At 39.0% G+C, this 13,164-nt stretch overlaps 1 protein-coding gene across 11 annotated transcripts in view; it reads left to right on the forward strand.

Annotated features, from left to right (window-relative positions):
* The first annotated feature begins 8,644 nt into the window (after window positions 1-8,644).
* LOC6042684 (longitudinals lacking protein, isoforms A/B/D/L) overlaps window positions 8,645-13,164 on the forward strand; it is a 345,300-nt gene continuing 340,780 nt past the window's right edge. For 2 of the 11 annotated variants that reach the window (XM_038260739.1, XM_038260745.1), the window contains exons 1-2: window positions 9,040-9,647; window positions 9,727-11,057. The gene's annotated coding sequence lies outside the window, so the exon portion shown is untranslated. The other 9 variants (XM_038260749.1, XM_038260766.1, XM_038260770.1 and 6 more) reach the window with 9 other exon arrangements.

Here is a 13,164-nt window from a genome sequence, read left to right on the forward strand (position 1 = left end):
GATAAAATGATGAAATGATAGAATTTCTTGTTTTCAGTTATTTTGATTTAACTCAGTCAAAAAGCTCAAACCAAGAAGGATTACCCTCTATCCAGAGGAAATTCCCCCTCCCCCCAACTTTCCCACCCAACTAATGTTGATGACGTTAACTGTGTGTGCACTTACTGCCTTAAACCCCTCTTCCTTCCTCTTATACTCTTCCAAACGATCAACATAAAAGGGCTACTTATTCATCATCCCCCATATTGCAAAGCTCCCTCCAAACCACCCCCTCCCCCATTTCAAATATGATGCCATCACAACTTTTTCGAAGCTTTTCCAAGGGGAGAGAGCACTGACTGCAAGAATGTCACTTTCCTGGCTCTGTTGTTGAGCTTTTTGTTGTTGTTGTGCAGCGTCCTTGTTTCTGTTGCTGCTAACTTTTTTTTTTTGATGCCACCGCGACGCGAGGACCGTTCATTTGTCAGCGTCAAAACATCACACACTTGGGTGCACTCCGCCGCGCCACCCTGACTGGGATCGTCGAGGATGCTGTTTATGCTGCTGCGTCTGCTGCCGTTAACGATGCTTGGCGCGTTGGACTCGCGTTGGTGTGACCGATGGCTTGTGACGACTGGGTTTTAGCTTTTTGAACTCAACGTTATGAAGGGTATGGATTCTACCATATAAAAATAACAGCTCATAATTTATAAATTAAAACATTCAAATTTCTTATGAAGATTACATAACTAAATCTTCATAACTATTTGATATTGAAGAAAAGCTTGTTTAATAGTGTAATTTTCAAATTCCTTTTCAGCACAAAATTTATATTGTGCATTGATTCTGCATAGTTTGAGACTTCTTCAATCAACTTACACAAATTATTAAAGTTTCTTAAACTCCATTTTAGGCGTGTGTTTAAAAGTATCGAAAATATTGTGTTTTCAAATTGCTGTTTCTAATATTGAGGTGAAACGAGATGCCAATTCATGGATACATTTTTGAACTCGACAGATTATTGACTATCTTTATGTTCATGGTCTGCAACAGACAGAACTTGTTTAACACTTTAAGGCCTGAATTTTCAAAAAAAAAAAGTTAATGATGGGAAAATTATCCTGAAGACCATGCACAAATTATAGGCTACTTTACAAAATTTTTATTTTTGGGTCATATATGACAAATCAGGCCGGAAAGGGTTAAATTAAGGCATTTTTATTAAGGGTGCTTCCAAAAACTTGTCTTGGTTGTGGTGTCAACATGGCACAGCCTGCCCTTTTCACCTTAAATCAAAAAAAATGTTGACTTTTTTCTGACTCTTGTTCAAAAAATTCTCAAAAACGTATTTTTTTAAATTAACTCATAGCACAATACGAAGGGTATAAGTTTACATTGTAACTTCCCAAAAATGTTGAGAAATTTGCACTGAAAAAAGTGTTTTCTCGTACTGCGTAGCAAGAAATGAGCCCCGATGCACTATTTTTTCTAGTTTTGCCTTCCTCACTGAGGTAAGGCTATAATCCTGCTCTAAAATTGAACTTTTTATTAAAAGCTTGAAAACCCACCTTGATGTATACATATCGACTCAGAATCGAAAACTGAACAAATGTCTGTGTGTATGTGTGTGTATGTGTGTGTGTATGTGTGTGTGTATGTGTGTGGGTATGTGTGTGTGTATGTGTGTGTGTATGTGACCAATAATGTCACGCAGTTTTCTCAGCACTGGCTGAACCGATTTTGACCAAACCAGTCGCATTCGACTTGGTTTAGGGTCCCATACGGTGCTATTGAATTGCTTGAAGTTTCGATAAGTAGTTCAAAAGTTATGTATAAAAATGTGTTTTCGCATTTCATGTTATACATCGTTATTTAGGTAACTGAAAGACCTTTCCAACGAGTCCACAACTTTGAAGATCTGGCAACCCTGTCTCGAGTTATAACCACTTAAGTGATATTTATGTACTTTTTTGTAGCCGGATCTCATTTAAATGTCTGTAAACAATGTCCGGATCCATCATCCGACACATCGTTGGTTAGGTAATTGAAAGACCTTTCCAACGAGTCCAAAACATTGAAGATCTGGCATCCCTGTCTCGAGTTATAACCACTTAAGTGATATTTATGTACTTTTTTGTAGCCGGATCTCATTTAAATGTATGTAAACAATGTCCGGATCCATCATCCGACTCATTGTTGGTTAGGTAATTGAAAGACCTTTCCAACGAATCTACAACATTGAAGATCTGGCAACCCTGTCTCGAGTTCTGACCACTTAAGTGATATTTGTGTACTTTTTTGAAGCCGGATCTCACTTAAATGTATGTAAACTATGTCCGGATCCATCATCCGACCCATCGTTGGATAGGTAATTGAAAGACTATTCCAACGAGTCCAAAACATTGAAGATCTCGCAACCCTGTCTCGAGTTCTGACCACTTATAATGCCACTTATGAGCCCTTGAGTGATATGTGTGTTTTTTTGGATCAAATTTGTGTCCAAACCCATCATATTACATATCACCCATTGTTGGAAAAGAGTGAGGAAGGCACCAACCACATAGGTGGATTAAGTTAGTTTTTTAAAATGTTCGCACTATTTACAATTTTTCGTCGATATTACGAAAATTCAAAAATTGTGTTTTTGACTTCTATTTGAAACACATGAAATATTTTCGTCCCAATGCAATGGTCAAAATACTCAAAATAGAAAAATCGTATTTATTTGAAATATCTAGGGGAGAGTGGGGAGACTTGATCCCCCTTTCAACATTTTTAAGAAATCTTAAGCAAAATGTTTCTTATTCATCCAAACTGTTAATTTTCTATAAGTTACAGCAATTTCACATTAAACCTGTACTTTTATGTTCAAAATATAACAAATTTAGCATGCAAAATATTTAAAAACATAAATTTTTCTTTTTTAGACCAAAATTGAGCATGTTTACAAAAGCTGGTAATTTTTGTTTACATAACTTTTGAAAAATGGTTCAAACTGCAGTAAGTCGTGTACAACTATACTGAAGGAAACTTTGTACGAAAACCCAGCCCAATTATTTCATCTTGAGGCTGATTCCAGTGACTTTAAAAATGCAGGGATCAAGTCTTCCTAAACGCACTTTTTTGAACAATTGATTGTAAAAATGTCGATAAATTTAACGTCAAATGTGTAAGGGTTTGATATGTTGATGTTGATGTTGATATGTTAATCAAACAATTCATGTTTAAAAAATATTTTTTTGAATAATTTTTGAGTGTTTTCTATACTTATCAAAACAAAGAAAAAAGATCTCTTGGAAGTTTTTTGCAGCACTTTTTAGAAATATGTGTGTAACTCAATCTAAACATTTTTTAATTTTTTTCTTTGTTTTCTACAATGAGTTTTAGTAAATTTCGAACAACTTTCTAGAACAAAGCTAATTGTTTTACCCACATGCTGACGAGATACTGGCTTGGGATCAAGTGTCCCCGGGGATCAAGTCTCCCCACTCTCCCCTATGTATTTCGTAATTTTAATATTGCTCTATCTCCAAGCCGTTTAATCGTATCAAAAAGTGGCCAAAGACAAACTTGTAAGAAATTGGAGAGCTTTCCGAAAGAAAAAAAAAAGACACACGCCGCTTTTATGAGATTTATTGATTTATTGAGTTTATATGTCAAGTTTGAAGGTGAGCCCATGATGCAAAAAGACTAAACATTTCTGTTTTCAGTTACGAGCAATGTGATTAAGCTTATATCTGTGAGCTCATCCTTCCAATTGGAATGCTGTCAAATACAAACTTATGGGAAATTAGACGAGCTTTTCTGTTTCGAGACTGAAAATTCAAGTCCCACTTATGGCAATTGTCAAAAAGATGGCAAAAATCCCTGTTTTTTTTAATATTTTTATAAACGCTGTTACTTTACAAGGATTGGACTCAGGACGAAGGTCAATGTGGACGAAGGTTATGTAGAATTGAGTGGAAAATCAATTCCCGCAGTCGGTTTTTGAAAAAAAAGACGTTTATAGCACTTGTCATAAAAACAGTTTTACTAAATTATTTTTGGATTTTTTAGAAGAGTTGCTCCATTCTACATTTTTCGTGAGTCTTTTTGAAACATCTTTGAATATTTCCACAATCATTTTGAACGAAAACAACTCGTGGGCTCACCTTCATAGTTGACTTTTAAACTAAAATATCAATAAATCTCATAAAAGTGTCCGTCAGATTTCCTACAAGTTTGACATTGACCAATTTGTGATACGGGTAAGTTTCCTATGAAAATCAACACTTTTCTCACTCGTGGAAAATGTAAGTAACTTTTCTTGAAAAAGATGTCGAAGTTCTTCAATTTTTATAAAATAGTGTTCGAATTCGAGCTTGAATCGACTCGAGGCTCCAGCCTAAATTCTCCGAAGGCAATTTAAAGTACAGAAGATGTTCAAAGAAAGTATGTCAGAAAAATGTCTATTGAGAAATGCTTTTTTTTACAAATTTTTCAGCATAATATTTTGGGGGTGAAGGAGAAATTATTATTGCTAACGGTTTCCAGATTTTTATTCCGGCTTGAAATTCACCGATGTTTTCAAAAATACAAGTCAAGTAACAAGGAATCATCTCTACCCTAGTAACATTTTAGGTTTTAAGTAGGCCATAAAAGCCTATTTAGGCCGTATGAGGGTTTCCAGAACCATGATAAAACCTGTAAGTTTAAAAATGTTACTAGGGTAGTGAAATAAGATAATTTAACCGTTCAACGGTACGTCTCTATGAAAAAAATTGATTTTTTCTAAAACCAGATTCTTTTGTTTAGCAACTTTTTTGATTTCAGGGCTGTATTATTTTTTGCCTTCCTCACCTCACTGAGGCAAGGCTATAAAATCACTCAAAAAATGAACTTTTTAAATAAGCCTCCAAGATAAACCTTTACGTATACATATCGGCTCAGAATCAAATTCTGAGCAAATGTCTGTGCGTGTGGATGGACGTAGGATTTTTTTTCTCACTCACTTTTCTCGGAACTGGCTCGATCGATTTTGTCCGGATCTATGTCTTTGGATTCGTCTTCAGGTTCTTTAAGTCTTTTTTGAATTTCATCCGGTTTGGTGCAGTACTTCAAAAGTTATGATAGAAAAACACTTTTGGTTGATACAAAAAAGGGTCATTATTAACATATTTTAAAAGCTCCGGTGGATAGCTGTCGGAACTTTCCGCTCAGTGCACGCACACAAACACTGCAGTGCTTTCAAATGGTTCATTAAATTTATCATAGATGGCAGCTCTAAGATGTATAGTGTCTTTACTAAGTAAGCGTAAGCCAAAGCTTTCGTAGTGTGTGGTTGCAAGGATTTTGGGAGAAAGGCAGCAACCCCCTTCTGGTGGATTAGGTAACGTTTTTTTAAATAACATAAATACATATTCTAGGATATAACAAGAATCAGCGAAACAGTTTGTTTTGACCAAACAGCTAAAAAAGTAGTAATCCAGCTGCGTGTAAAAAGCCTGGGTGTAAAATTTATTATTTAATTATTTTATAAAATTCTATGTAATATTACACCCTGATTTATGTAGCCCATCAGTATGGGAAACATACTTGACCGAAATATCAAGTTCATATATGAGTATATCCTTCCATTTCTTCTTCGGTCTGATGGCCGAGCGGGCTGAGGCGCCAGTCCTCACTAATGGTGCTGCGTTTGAATCCCGTCGGTTGCAACTTTTTTTTTGTGTTTACGAAAATTGTAATTGCAGTGTGTAAAATTAAGTGTCTTTTTTGACGAAGGTGATGTGCATGCTTTTGCATGCGATTTTACTATCGGATTTTGTGCTGTGTAGAGATGAAATCATCTAAAAAATTCATTTTTGTACTAGTTACTTCTATCAGAGAAGGTTAAGCAATCCTTAATTTAATAAAGTAGTATTGTTTAAAAAGATTGTTCACCTACAAAATGTGTCAGGAGGGTATAAAAAGGTATTTGGAAATTCCTACTGAAAGTCATGTAAAGTTTCGGATAAAAAATTCGTGAATAAGACAAAAGAGACCAGCACTTTTATGGATTGATTTTGAACTCACTTAGAGTAAAAGTGATAATTTACATGTAAAATAAAGACTAGCTCTCTACCAGTATTCTACTGTACTCCAAATGGTCCAAATGGGTGGTCGAAATCCGGGATTCCTCGGGGCTACTCCTTGAAATCGCGCACAAATCTGGAGTTTTTTTTTTGAAAAGGTCGTATAAACCAAATTTTCATTTTTTCCTTTTTGGGTGTTTTTGAATACCCCTGACTCAAGGCGGTTCTAAAAACACCCAAAAAGCAAAAATTGAAAATTTGGTTCATTGGACCTTTTCAAAAAAAAAAAAACTCCATAAATGTTCATTTTCGGAAGCCTAAATACAGTGTCTTCGGAAATGTTTTTCCAAATTTAATGGAGGTTCTACATCCGAAAAATAGAAAGAAGAAACTAAAACAGTTGATTTTTTCCATACATTTGGACGAATTTTCCCAAACAAACTTCGGACCCGAATGAATCTTTAGTCCTTAGGTCCTTAAACGCAAAAAGGTAAATAAAAAAAACTTCAAGTGATTAGAGGGAAGTGTTCCCGTGGACAATATAAGCTCAAACTTGGATTTTAGCCTAGTGATGGATCAATCTTTGATTTCAGAGGGTAGCTCCGATGAAGCCCGGATTTGGACCACCCTACTGTACATGGTTTTATATCGGCAAAGCAAAAGCCGTCATTAGTGCACTTGCAGGTGAAACTTCCACTCTGCAAAATGACCTATCACTAGTCGTAAATGATCAGTATTTGTAAAAAAAACATAAACCACCACAAATCATTGTAATTGGGCCAATGTCGATATGTAAACAAAAAGTCTATCCTTCTAGATCCTAATGTAAACATCAACTGGTTTTAGGATATAAATCGAATTTTAGGGATATGTGAAGGTCAAAAGGAGAGGCATTGTGAGCTGCACAAAATTGCGTTCTTAACTCAATTTGGCCTAAGCCGCACGTACGACAAGTTAGTACGACAGTACGAACGGTACGAGTCTTTTGTACTGAGACAATTCATTTATCAAACGAATATAATACTAGATTTTTCAAGTCCGTTTCACAAATTTTGAAAATGTTTTTGTTTTTTTTTTTTGTTTGAGTTTTAAAACTTTACTTTTGTCAATTTTCTAGTTCTTTTTTCAAATTTTAACTTAAAACTGTTTGTTTAAGTTTTTATTTATTTAAAAAAAATTAATATTTTTCAGTGATGTAATTTAAAGCTTACAATATACAAAAACCGAGCTGTTTGGAATTTCCTTTAAAAAATCAGGATATATTAAGCACACTTGCGTGCTATAAACATCAAAAATTACGCATCGCGAATTATGAAGTATTATTTCAAAGTTTTGGCAAAAGGTTTTTTCTTTGAATTCATTGTTTTTATTCAAACAACTCTCCTGAAACGTTCGAACGTCTGAAGTGAGCTTTTTCCACACCAGTCCCAAATCCCGACGGCAATCCAGCTCCCACTTTCAGACACCCGACGGCAATCCAGCTCCACTTTTCCAACCATCTTATAAGTAGCTATAGCTACTTCCCGAGACTACTCCCCAACCCAGCTAGCAACGAACCGCCCCGTTCCCCATCCGCGCCGGGTTGGCCGACCACCCCCGACGGCAAAGCTCCCCCAAGTTGACCATACTAGAGCAAAACGTCATAAATCAAGCGGCGCAAAACTTCCAGCCTTCCAGTTTACGCAGGTTAATTAAAAACTTTGGCGTACCCCTCGACCTGCAAGCACGCACAAAACTTGCGCACCCCTTGTTTGACAGTTCAGGGGGGGGCGCCCCGAAGGGGCGGGCGAGCTGGTCAACAAGGTACACCAAAATAAAAACAAAAACTCCTGCAGGGGGGGACCCCCGAAGGGGGTCCGCACCGAGGGGTGCGCGCAACTTTTTGTTTTGTTTTCTTTTCGTCCTTTATTTTTTCGGGGGGAAAAACTTCGACCCGACGCCTGGCCATAGTAAAGTTGCACATTGCGTTGTAAACGTGTGTGTGAGTGAGGGAGAGGGGGCGCTACAGCGTTGGTTAGAGCGAGCGCGGCTTATTTACTTGCCGGGAAATCTTAAGAACTGCGTTCCTGCACAAGTTTGTTTTGAAAGGGTGGGAGGGGGGGGGGCACTCCGCGGAGCGGAGGGTGTTTTTCTCACACCCCTGCGCGATTTTCTGCGAGATGTGAGAGGGAGAGCGCGTTTCGCAGCGCAACTGGAACTCGCGAGAGCGTGAGAGGGAGAGAACGCGAGCGCGTTCGTGGAGGGGAAGTGAGTGACTGGCGGTGAGCGTGAGCGTTATATACTGAACGTTTTTGCGAGAGAGCGTGAGCGTGAGCGAACGTTAGAGTGTGTGCGCGGGCTGGAGATCCCCGCGCACGTGCGCATTCTCCCAGGACACCAACCCCTTCCGCGCCTGCCGGCCTGTCACGCAGCAGTCGGGGGGCACTACTGTTGTGGCTGCAGCGTGGTGCACGGAGGGCCCCTCGTACGTGTGTGTTCTGCTATGTACATCAGCGCGGCGTGTGTAGTTGAATAGAGAGGCCCCCCGAGCGTTTGTGGTGGTGTGTGTGTGTGCCGCGCGGCGTTGCACAGAGGAGAAGAGCCTATGTGCAGCGTACGCGCGCGCCTATGTGTGTGGCTGTGGCGCGCGCTGGCTGATTTTTCCTCTAGCACCAGAAACGCAGCGCTGCGTTCTGTGTTCAAACGTCAGTTCAATACAAGTCGCTGTTCGGCCGCATCGTAAGTGCAGCGCGCTCGACCGCCGTCGTCCGAGCCGTTAGAGGTTCTCGAGAGCGAGGAGCGGATTAATTAGAAGTGTCTTGGCTGCTGCCGTTTTTTTTTGTTGTTGTTCTTTCGTTTTTGTGTTGTTGGTGGACCCCTCGGCTTACTAGGGAGGGAGGGAGAGTGTAGAGTGTCCTGTGACCGCCACCGCCTGCTACGATTTGTACCGCGCGCGTGTCCTCCGTCGGCACTCCCAAGGAGTCGTTCTGGAGTTCTGTGTGTGTTGTTTTTTTTTGGTTCTTCGGCGACTGGTCAGGACGAGCCGAAGGCTCTCGGTCCGAGGGGTGTTCCGGGGGTCGATCTCTCGTCACACACACGTCACACACAATACGGGCCAGGACCAGCGGCGGAGGCAGTGTGTGTTCTTCCTCCTTCACGGTGGTTCGATGGACCTGCCGACCAGTTCAGATCAGATCACGGTGGACTCCCGGACGACGTGTGGTACATGGGCCCGAACTCTTGACGGAGTGTGGTGTGCGTCGCCCGTCCCGAAACTATTTAGTAGTTTTCAACTTTTTTCACTCGTCCTGCTACCCAACCGCCCCCCGGATCACCCGGGATCGGGATTTTTTCTCGCGCGCCGGAACCTCCACAGTGATTGTGTGTGCCCCGAATCGGACCTTCGATAACCGAACCGAACCTATCGTGTGTGTACGGCCAGGCCCAGGCTTCTAAGCCTACATTACACCGCGCGGCACTCTGGCCACTCCGTGTGTGACGTTTATTAAAAAATTAGACAGTGAAGAAGACACGCGTTGGCGCGGGAACCAAACTTCCGGAAGACTTTGGAGCACAGTCAACTTCCTGGATTAGAGACAGCCAACTTGGCGTTTCGGAACTCTGCAGATTCTGGAGGTACTGCCCGGGCCAGACCTTCACCTTCTGCAACCGTTGTGCAACATCCGCGTGATCTAACCCCAAAATCTCTTTGCAGTTATACAAAATCTTTTCAGTTTTTCCCTAAATTTCTTAAAACAAAAAAACGCAACTAAAAGTCGTCAACCAAAATCGCCATACCAATTCGGAATCTTTGAGAGTTAAAAAATTGCGGTGAAAAATTTACAAACATCAAATTTCTTTGAGTGAGTGTCATACACGCGAAAACAAAAAAAAAGTTCATTGCAACAGCCACAACAACGCAGCGCGCATCAACAAATCAACAAAACAAAACCGCGTCGCGTCAGGAAACAAAAGAAGAGCCCCCCGGCGGCCGATTCTTGGCAGCAGCAAAAAAAAGTGGGAGGAGCCTCATCGAAGAATGTCCCGTGCACTTTGAAAAAAAAAACACGCTCGCTCTCGCGCGTGCGATCAAAAATGCGTGCAATTGACAGCCGCGAACGATCAAGTGTGTGACAGATAAACGTGCAGGTTCCTCGACTATGTCGACCGCCGGAACTCCGCCTACCACCGCTGCCGTCGCCTACTGCTTGGGATTACGTGTGCGTACGCGGCGTCGACAGTAAAATAAAGTTTGGATTGCTCCTCCTCGACGCTCCTCGAATAAAAAAAGTTTTGTTTGACGTGAAAACGATATCTTTTTTCTTAAATCGCTCTCCGAGCGAAGCGATCGTTTGTGCGTGTTCGTGCGTGTTACGTTTCTCGCGGGTTTGAAAGTTTTGAACAGCAACAACAATCAACAACAACCAGGTTGATCTTCGCGCTACGCGCTCGTGCAAAAAAAAAACACCAAGTTCAGTGACTTTTTCGCAAGTGATCGACACGCACGAACAAACCCTCTCGCGTAACATTTCGTGCACCCACACACGCACGCTGCCCATCCGCTCATCGCAAGTGTCCAACAGCAAACAAAAAACGAACAAAAACGATCAATTGTGGCGGTGCGTGTGAGTGATCGTGCGAGGTTTTTTCGGCCGTTTCTTCGTGAGTTTTGTGCCGCGGTACGCGTTCGCGTGTGATTTTTGAGTTTTCGGGGTTCGCGCGTGCGTGCGTGAGTGTGTGGTGACCCCCCAGCAGTGAGAATCGATCAAAACGATCGATTAATAGTGCGTCAAAATAGTCGGGTCGTGTCGTCGCAGTCGTGTGATATTGTTCTAAGTTCTGGTACAACACGCACACAGAGAAAAAAGAAAGTTAGATCGTGCTAGGTGATCGTGGTCCGTGGTGTGTTGTTGGTGGCGGCGCACCAATAAACAATATCCCAACCCTACCAACGAAGAAGCCAAACCGCCGCCGCAGCCGCCGCCGCCCGAACCTTTATGGAGTGCTGGACGGGTGACGCCCGCTTGGCGAGATTTTGCGATTAAGGTAGGTCGTGGTTTTTTTTTCGTTTGGTGGGTTATTCTTGCCGTTTTTTGGGGGGTTCTGGAAAAACATCAGATATTTTTTGATTTCTTAAGGAATCATGTAAATTTTAAATCAGTTACTGATTTAGTTACTTATTCTGTTGGAATATTGAACGTTTTATTTTTTTAATTTTATTTTTTTGCTATGTTTCTCTATTTCATATGCTAAGCATTTTGTTTCCTTTTTTCCACAAAATTTAAACAGAATCATTCAGAAAAAAAGTTTCGTTGCTTAAAAATGTAAACTGTTGAAATTGTCAATTTTGTCAATAGCTCTAATTGATTTAGTTTTATTCATCTATTATCATAATTTAAATTTTGGTCATATTTTTAAGATTTGTTTCTCTGTAAATCTGTTAAAGTTGATCATTGGAATGCATGCTGCCAATTTTCAAAATTGTAGCAAAAAATCTCGAAATGCTTCGTGCACTTGTGCTATAACCAAGTATTTTCAAAATATCTGATACATTATTCATGCAACTATTTTTTTCAAAATTTGACGTCTTATTGCGTGAAACTAAGATTTTAAAGCCGGAAAAGGCCTATTTATAACCTTTCAGCTCGGAATTCGTACTTAGTTGGACATTTGGATGAATTGACATTTGAAATCTAAATTATTAGACCAAAAAATTATTATTATTTTTTAAATTGGAGGATTGATTGTTAAAAAATCCTTTCGCAACGATTTATAATTTAAGTTGCACTTTGTTTATAAATAAAATAATACAGATTTTAATAGTTTTTTTTTCATATTAAAATAGGCCGTTGCAAATATTTTTTTATGTTTTTGCTGTTTGCTGTTCTGGTAAAATAAATAATTATGAAAATGAAAAAAAAAAAAACAAAAAACTCATAAATTAGTTTGTAAATACAACATGAATGTGAGGAAGGCACCAACCACCTTAAGGTGGACTAAGTAACGTTTTTCATTAAAATTTGATTACCATGGCCTGCTATTAAGATTTATTATATTTTTGTATTTGTTTGCCCCCTCTTTGACTTTAGGCAGAGTCGAGGGACATAATCTTCAACAAATATTTTCAACGGCCTTAAAAGTTTAATGAAAAATCCAGAGCATTAAATTCAGCACCTTATTTCCATTTTAATTATACTAATGAAATTAGGATTTTCTTTAACCACCCCTTGACCTTGATAAGATCGTGGTAATTTTCATCTTACAAAAATATTGAGGCAAGGAAAAGCTTATGGATAATATTTTCAGATTTTATTTGGTTTAGTTGATTCTTATAAATTTGAACCAATTGATTAGAACTTTTTCTAATCAAAACTGTTGAAAAAATTTAATTTGTTGTTCTCTTAAATGTAAAAAAAAACATGAAATAAAAAAAAACAGGTAATAAATCTATTTTTCAGTTTTATAGATCATAAGCAGTTCAGTTTCATTTAAATAATAGTAGTTGATGGAAAAAGTTGCAAAAAGAAGATTTTTTCAGCACGAGTCGTACATTTATCCAACAAGGTTCACCGAGTTGGATAAATACGACGAGTGCTGAAAAAATCAAGTTTTGCAACGAGTTCACAGATTTGTCTGTGTTTCACAGACATTTGAGCTCGTGTCAGACATTTTTTGAGGTGCACAGACTTTTTAAAAACTTCATTAAATTGTTATTTTGTTAAAATATCAATCGAAACTTATTTTTTTAGTCTTCAAATGCTTAAAAACACAATTTTTGATAGATTTCTATGACTGTAAATTGATTTATTTGAATTTAAGACAAAGACACAGACATACACAGACTTTTTCACAGACATTTTAAAAATTATGTGGCATCCCTGGTGCTGAAAGTTAAAACTTTTCAGCATTTGTTTTGAAATGTGCTCCTATTCAATTCTGTTGTTTTTGGTAATTAGTTTCACGACGGAATTGCAACAACATTTTTTCACATTTGGCCCGCAAGCTCATGTGAGCTTCAAATTTGGCCCACCCAGCTTTGGGCACCCCTGATATAAGTTGTGTTAATCAACATTTTTATTTTCACTTATTCTTTTTTTGTGTTAAATTAAGAAGAAGTTTTGTTAGAAGATCATTCAAATTTAACTAAAATGAA

The sequence above is a fragment of the Culex quinquefasciatus genome, chromosome 1 (genome assembly GCF_015732765.1).
Source record: "Culex quinquefasciatus strain JHB chromosome 1, VPISU_Cqui_1.0_pri_paternal, whole genome shotgun sequence".
Lineage (NCBI taxonomy): Eukaryota > Metazoa > Arthropoda > Insecta > Diptera > Culicidae > Culex > Culex quinquefasciatus.